We start from the raw sequence: 7,979 nt of genomic DNA, 5'->3' as shown, positions 1-7,979 counted from the left end.
CCCCTCGTTCTTCGTCATCCACACTGTTGTGACCACATTGAAGGCGTCTGTGCCATCTCACCATTGTGTCATAAGCTCACCCGACAAATAATTAATCATCCATAGAGGAATAGTCACCACCATCATTTAATACTGTGGAATTCCGCCCCTGGACTTGGATAACCGCCTGGATTCGGTGAGGAAGTGACTCCACAGGGTATGTCGCATCCAGATTAAGCCACTCGCAGAGTATTTGTTCGCGCAGTTCTACCAAATTGTGAGGATGCAGATTTCGGGGTTTTACCCGCTTTTCCACAGATTTCCCATGGGGTTCAAGTCAGCTGATTTTACAGACTTTTCGAGACGTAATAAGGTGGGAGAGTGTTCAGAAAACCGGTTATTCCATTCCTATGAGCGTTGCTGTTGTCGTCTTTGTGTGCATGAGTGACCAATGGCTTTTTTGCTAGACGACCTACTCCAGATGTTCATTGCATGCAGCTCCCGTCGCAATGTTCTCTTGGCTGACAGATTCGGATGGGCATTCACTCACTGCCTGCAGAAATTCCTGTCGGGCTTAGAAGAGATTTTGATTCACAAGCCAGGAAAGCGTCTCCGGCCCCTCTCAGTCAGGACGTTTTACCGACTACAGTTATGATGTGTCTCGCGGCCACGTGTGTTACTGCAGTGTTTGTAGACACGTTGAACAGTCCGCCGCGAAACACTAACAAATCCAGCAACTTCACACACCATATGGCCATGGGCACGGCCTCTCTGTCACGACGTTAGAGTTACCTATGTTTACGTACAACGTCCGCTCGAAACACAAATGTCTCACTGATCGCTAGTTCCTTATGCTCACGTTGAGGCAACGCATGTACGGCTGAGCGCGTGACTTCATCTTTGCTCCATCTGTAAAGGATATGTGCTTGTGCATTTCGGCCAGTGTGCTTATGATGGGACGTTGTTGCCGCCTTTCAAATGCAGTAACCGGATTAGCGCGCAATACTTCACTTTTACTGGGAACAATTCAAAAACTGACAACGTAACTTCTATGTTTTTCGAGATGATAATTAAAAATTTAGGTCCATTCTCGCAGTACCCAGACTAGATGTTCGGAGATTGGACGGTGTGACCTGGTAGTCAAGGGAAGGCAGCATTCGGTTACGATTGTGGACGGGGCCGTAATCAGTTAGTATTCGTTATCGTTTACAGTTACTCACATTTATTTTTAAAACAGTAGTTCCAGACTCAACAATAAATAACAAAATACCACACGTTATTAATGAAGGAATAAACAACTGTGTAAATAATAGTGTTTTCAGTGCGTTACAATTTGGCAAATTACCATAAAATACAGATACAGATAATATTTAAAAAGCAACAAGCCACTGTGAACACGGCTGAAGGCCTTACAAGCCAAGAATGGCAATAAATTAAGAATATTTAAGAACTCCCTGCAATTACAACTTACAGGTATTGAAATGTTAAAAGGTAAGTGGCCAAAAACACAGCAGAAGGTATCAGAGGCCAGGAATGGCAGTAAATAAGGTTTTAAGGCTTACTGCTAAAATACAAATATTGGATTATTTTTTCAAAGCAAATGACCACCAGGAACGGCAATTATATAAAAACATTTAGAAACTTGCTGTAAAATAGCAAATACAAGCAAAGGTTAATTAATAGAAACAATCAACTGACCATCAAATGGGTGAAATAAGACGATGGTAACCTTGTAACACAACCCTTACACTGCTAGATTTATTCCAGAAAGCGTCCGGAACTATTAACTAGACATACATAACCTTTAATGTAGGCATTACAAGGTATGGTAATAAATAATTCAATAATAAAACGCAAGGACCAGTCACAGACCTCCAAGAAGGTCCGGCAACAAACACTTTCGCGAGCGATGAGATAGGCAGCTAAGAGTTTCTTTCACTTCACAAGATGGTAACTCAGACTAGTGGCAGTCTAACGAATGACTAATGATAATCTTGCTGAAGCTACCTGACGTCCGATAAACGAAATGCAAGAATGGAACAACACGCCAAAGCCGGAACCGGCGGTCTGCACCGTGCCCCCAGACTATTGTGCTTAGAGCGCCCGGAACGAGAAAGGAATCTCTACCACCAGAGTAGAAGAATCACCAACGGCCTACAATCAAGAAAACTGTGAAAACTACATGTCTTACCGGACAGCAGCGGCATGGCGAGGAAACGTACACTTCCGTTACATACACTAACCCTCAGGGCAGGTAACTGGGGCGTCAGCGGCCGCCAGGCAGGAGAACACCGCTGGTTGAACTTAACAAATTGTAACAAGCTGAACGCAGTAAACAGCAATAAGAAGTCGAGGAAAGCTGACCATATCTGCTTTCCCGAAGCACTCCACTCGCTGCTCTTCGCCTCAGCGTCACTACGAGCAGCAACACGAACCCAAGTCACTGCAGAATCGAGGGATGTCACAATGGGGGAGGTTTCTCTACTTGGATTCAAATGCACTCATCTTAAAGCCTGCAGGATCCGGCTTACGACGAGGTCGTGCACCCTCGTGACCACAGCCCTTCCATCGGGCAGAACACGTGCGCCGCCAGCATTCCCGGCGCGTTCTCGCACTGCGTGGACCTGGCTCCTCCTGAGTCGCCAAGCGAACTGGCCCACTCACACGACACGGAAAAACGACGTTGCCTCAAAGACAGGGCCACAGTTACTACATGTCGATAACCGCCGCTGCTGCCGCTAGTGGACAGGCAATGCTTGCGAAACGAGTGGCGCCAGTCAAGACGAGAAGAAACAACCGCAACCATGCCAACTAAAAGATACGGTGTGGCCTCCAGCACAGGGCGGAAACCTACAAACCGCAGAAACGCGAGCCGCATCACAGCTCAGACGGCAAACAAATTCTAAGAAAGATTTACTAGTTATATTACTCTACCAAATGCGGCAGAGGAATGAAACACCCACTGTCTCCTAATGTATAAGGGGTAGTCAAATGAAAACGACACGGAGGGGAAAAAGTCAGTAAATTGTTTATTATTTATAAGTAATCGCCATAACTGTCAATACATCTATCCCACTATAAGACGAGAGTGAAAAGACGGTCAATGCTTCCATGGAAAACTGTTTGCGGTTGCCCACAGAACCACGATTGTGGCCAGCACCTCTTCGTGCGAAGCCGCCAGCAGTGGTGGATGTGGGTAGAGAGATGGCGGAGTTTTGAAATTTGTAAGACTGGATGTCATGAACTGCTATATACACTCCTGGAAATTGAAATAAGAACACCGTGAATTCACTGTCCCAGGAAGGGGAAAATTTATTGGAACATTCCTGGGGTCAGATACATCACATGATCACACTGACAGAACCACAGGCACATAGACACAGGCAACAGAGCATGCACAATGTCGGCACTAGTACAGTGTGTATCCACCTTTCGCAGCAATGCAGGCTGCTATTCTCCCATGGAGACGATCGTAGAGATGCTGGATGTAGTCCTGTGGAACGGCTTGCCATGCCATTTCCACCTGGCGCCTCAGTTGGACCAGCGTTCGTGCTGGACGTGCAGACCGCGTGAGACGACGCTTCATCCAGTCCCAAACATGCTCAATGGGGGACAGATCCGGAGATCTTGCTGGCCAGGGTAGTTGACGTACACCTTCTAGAGCACGTTGGGTGGCACGGGATACATGCGGACGTGCATTGTCCTGTTGGAACAGCAAGTTCCCTTGCCGAGCTAGGAATGGTAGAACGATGGGTTCGATGACGGTTTGGATGTACCGTGCACTATTCAGTGTCCCCTCGACGATCACCAGTGGTGTACGGCCAGTGTAGGAGATCGCTCCCCACACCATGATGCCGGGTGTTGGCCCTGTGTGCCTCGGTCGTATGCAGTCCTGATTGTGGCGCTCACCTGCACGGCGCCAAACACGCATACGACCATCATTGGCACCAAGGCAGAAGCGACTCTCATCGCTGAAGACGACACGTCTCCATTCGTCCCTCCATTCACGCCTGTCGCGACACCACTGGAGGCGGGCTGCACGATGTTGGGGCGTGAGCGGAAGACGGCCTAACGGTGTGCGGGACCGTAGCCCAGCTTCATGGAGACGGTTCCGAATGGTCCTCGCCGATACCCCAGGAGCAACAGTGTCCCTAATTTGCTGGGAAGTGGCGGTGCGGTCCCCTACGGCACTGCGTAGGATCCTACGGTCTTGGCGTGCATCCGTGCGTCGCTGCGGTCCGGTCCCAGGTCGACGGGCACGTGCACCTTCCGCCGACCACTGGCGACAACATCGATGTACTGTGGAGACCTCATGCCCCACGTGTTGAGCAATTCGGCGGTACGTCCACCCGGCCTCCCGCATGCCCACTATACGCCCTCGCTCAAAGTCCGTTAACTGCACATACGGTTCACGTCCACGCTGTCGCGGCATGCTACCAGTGTTAAAGACTGCGATGGAGCTCCGTATGCCACGGCAAACTGGCTGACACTGACGGCGGCGGTGCACAAATGCTGCGCAGCTAGCGCCATTCGACGGCCAACACCGCGGTTCCTGGTGTGTCCGCTGTGCCGTGCGTGAGATCATTGCTTGTACAGCCCTCTCGCAGTGTCCGGAGCAAGTATGGTGGGTCTGACACACCGGTGTCAATGTGTTCTTTTTTCCATTTCCAGGAGTGTATATTATGACTATTAAGGTGAATACATCATTTGTTCTCTATCAAAATCTTTCATTTGCTAACTATGCCTATCAGTGGTTAGTGCCTTCCGTAGTTTGAATCTTTTATTTAGCTGGCAGTAGTAGCGCTTGCTGTATTGCAGTAGTTCGAGTAACCAAGATTTTTGTGAGGTAAGCGATTTGTGAAACGCATAGGTTAATGTTAGTCAGGGCCATTTTTTTTTGTAGGGATTTTTGAAAGTCAGATTGCGTTGCGCTAAAAATATTGTTTGTCAGTTTAAACACAGTCATGTATAATTGTTCAAAGGGGACGTTTCATATGTCGACCCTTAGCCGAGGATACCTCACTGGAATCTTCTGATTTTTTTCTTGTAGTTTGTGTAATTAGTGTAGGTTTTGTTTATTGCTAGCGCGTAATTGTAGAGATAATTTACTTTGCAGTGTAGTTTTTCATTCTTGTACAGTAAAACAGTTGTGGCATGCATGTAGATTTGCAGCAAGTATTTCGCAGCTGCGCTTGCAATTAACTAGATATTATTTTCAGTGGTATGTTAATGTGTTCTCTTATTTTTGCTCTTCAAATTGTGTTTTTCTGTGTTATCGTGTGAAATATTGTGACAATAATGGCGTGTGAAAAACGTAACACTAGGCTCCAAAGTAAACAGAGAAATAATAGTGACGACGAGCGTAGCTTACCAGCACCGCTGTGTAATGAATTAACAAACATTCAAAGTAGTAATTTGGTAATTGTGCGTAGGGAAATGGAGCGGGCGTCAAATAATGGTGTAGACAGTGAAACAGGTAGTGAACAGGGAAGCATTATCGATCGATCGGTCGGCAACAGCTCGCCTCAGGAATCGGGAATGACAGAACACAATTTTGCAAATACTGTAGACTCAGGTTTTGGGTTCTCACCGTTTTCTCAAATGAGTCAAGACACATTTTCCACTTGTCAAAATGTGAATGTTGCCGGTGCAAATTCACTGCCGAAAAGCACTGAGGAACATGTTTCAGACACCAGTGCATTGTTATTACAATTAATGCAACAAATGGGACAAAAGCTTCAAAAATTAGACACAATGGAACTAAATCTTCAAAAGTTAGACACAATGGAACAACACCAGAGACAAACACAGCAACAGTTAGACGCAATGGAACAAAATCTTCACACCACGCTTGTACAAACACGTGAAGATTTAACTACTGAGTTACATAAAATCGAATCGAAATGTCAAAAAGTCTGTAACGACGTAAAAACACAAATTTGTGAGCATTTTCAACCTATTTTTTCGCGGCATGAAAATGCATTACAGAATCACGAAGCAGCCATAAAAGAACTGCAAATTATTGTTCATGAAAATCATGAGACCTTGCAAGCTAAAATTGACTCAGTTGCATCTACCGATTCGGTCACGCAACTTGCAAAAACTCAGGAAAACTCAAAGGACGCATTAGAAAGACACATGGAGGAAATTAGTTCATTATCAGAGAAAGTAGTTGAACTTTCGGATCAGCTAAATAATTTATCTACGAAGGTAGATGATAATCTGAATGACACAAAACTGGTAGTCTTTAATGACACAGAAGAGTGCGAACAAATTAGGAAATTCAAACAAAATCTGAATCAAATTAATAAGCAACACCAAAGAGAAATCCGGGAAGTACAAGATCAGCTGACACAGGTAATACAAGAATTACGTATTTCAGAGGACACTCGCGCTCCAATACGGTAAGAGGGACATAGAAATACGGAAAATCCACAAAATAATAACTCAGGGCACTTTGGAAATTATGAAAGAAATTGGCAAGGTACACCGAATTTTGAGATGGAACCGCCGAAACGACGTAACAATGACCGACATGCGACTCGCCGACATGATGATTTTGAGTATAAGCTGTTCATTACTACACGTAAATTCAAAACATTTAAGAATTCTGGCAACGACATTCATCGACAAGCATGGCTCCATCAATTCTCTCATTGTTTTCCTCCCAACTGGTCATTAGAGCACAGATTAGAATTTATGTATGGCTATTTAGAGAATGCACCAGCTGTAAGAATGCGATCTGTCATTCACGATTGTCACAGTGAAGGAGAATTTTACCATGCCTTCCTCTCAGCATATTGGTCTCAAGCTACACAAGACCGAGTAAAACATAGCATCATAATGATGAAACATTTCGAACAATCTCAATTTTCCAGTCTTGTGAAATATTTTGAAGACATGTTGCACAAGAATCAGTACCTGCCAAACCCATACAGCCCCTCAGAACTCATCCACAATTGCTTAATCAAATTACCTGAACATTTACGACATATTATTTCGGCAGGACGTTGCAAAGACAACATTGAAGCTTTTCAGGGACTCTTACAAGAATTAGAAATTGACACTGACAATCGCGGAACGCGAAAACAGGAACACAACAATTACAGGTCACATCTGTCGCAATTCCGCGATGAAAGAAATAATAACTGGACACAACGAGGCTATTCTCACAACACAAATCGTGACCAAAACAGACGCCACCCGTATGACAACCACTGGCAGAGTAATAGTTACAGAGAAAGTTTGCATTTCCGTAGTAATGAATATGACAGAGTCAATCATAGAAACAGACAATATGGTAACCAGAACTATTATTATCAAGGGAGACAGAATAATTTCAGACGCAACAGTTCAGTGCGCAGTTATGATTCAGGGAGAAATTCTCCACCTTGTGACCGACAAGAAAGAAACTATGGAATCTACTGACATGACGACAGACGATATAACCATAACGACAGACCTGAATTTTATCAGAACTGGCGGGATTCAAACAGAGCAGGGCACTCTCGACAAGGTGAATTTGTAGAAGTTAGGTCTCCTAATCCCAGTAACGACGCGCGCCAACAAAGAAACAGACAATGACTCGCACCGCAAGCAGCCACATGCGCCCGCTGGCTCAGGGAAAAATAACATAGACGCTAACCTTGAGAAAAATTCCAGTATTCTTTACCGAAGTATACGACACGATAATTCCGTTGAAGCTGGAGCTCTGCATAGTAGTAAGAGTAAAGGCTTGCACCACATTTCACATGTAAAACCGTTTATTGAAAGATAATCTGCTTTTTAACATTGTCTTTGCCATATAACTTTACATTACCAGTATGCTTTGTCAGACTTAGAATCTGTAACATGCAACAATGATTTAAAGTTAACTATCCAGTCAAGAAACTGGGCAACTTATTTAGACGAGTATTACAAATGCATTGTTATAGTGAACAGACGACACAGTGTTGTTATTTGTACATTCTTGCTTGTCAGTTGCACGATCACATAACGTC

The sequence above is a fragment of the Schistocerca americana genome, chromosome 1, assembly GCF_021461395.2.
Source record: "Schistocerca americana isolate TAMUIC-IGC-003095 chromosome 1, iqSchAmer2.1, whole genome shotgun sequence".
Lineage (NCBI taxonomy): Eukaryota > Metazoa > Arthropoda > Insecta > Orthoptera > Acrididae > Schistocerca > Schistocerca americana.
The sequence above is the reverse complement of the archived record's forward strand: the minus strand, read 5'-3'. Positions refer to the sequence as shown.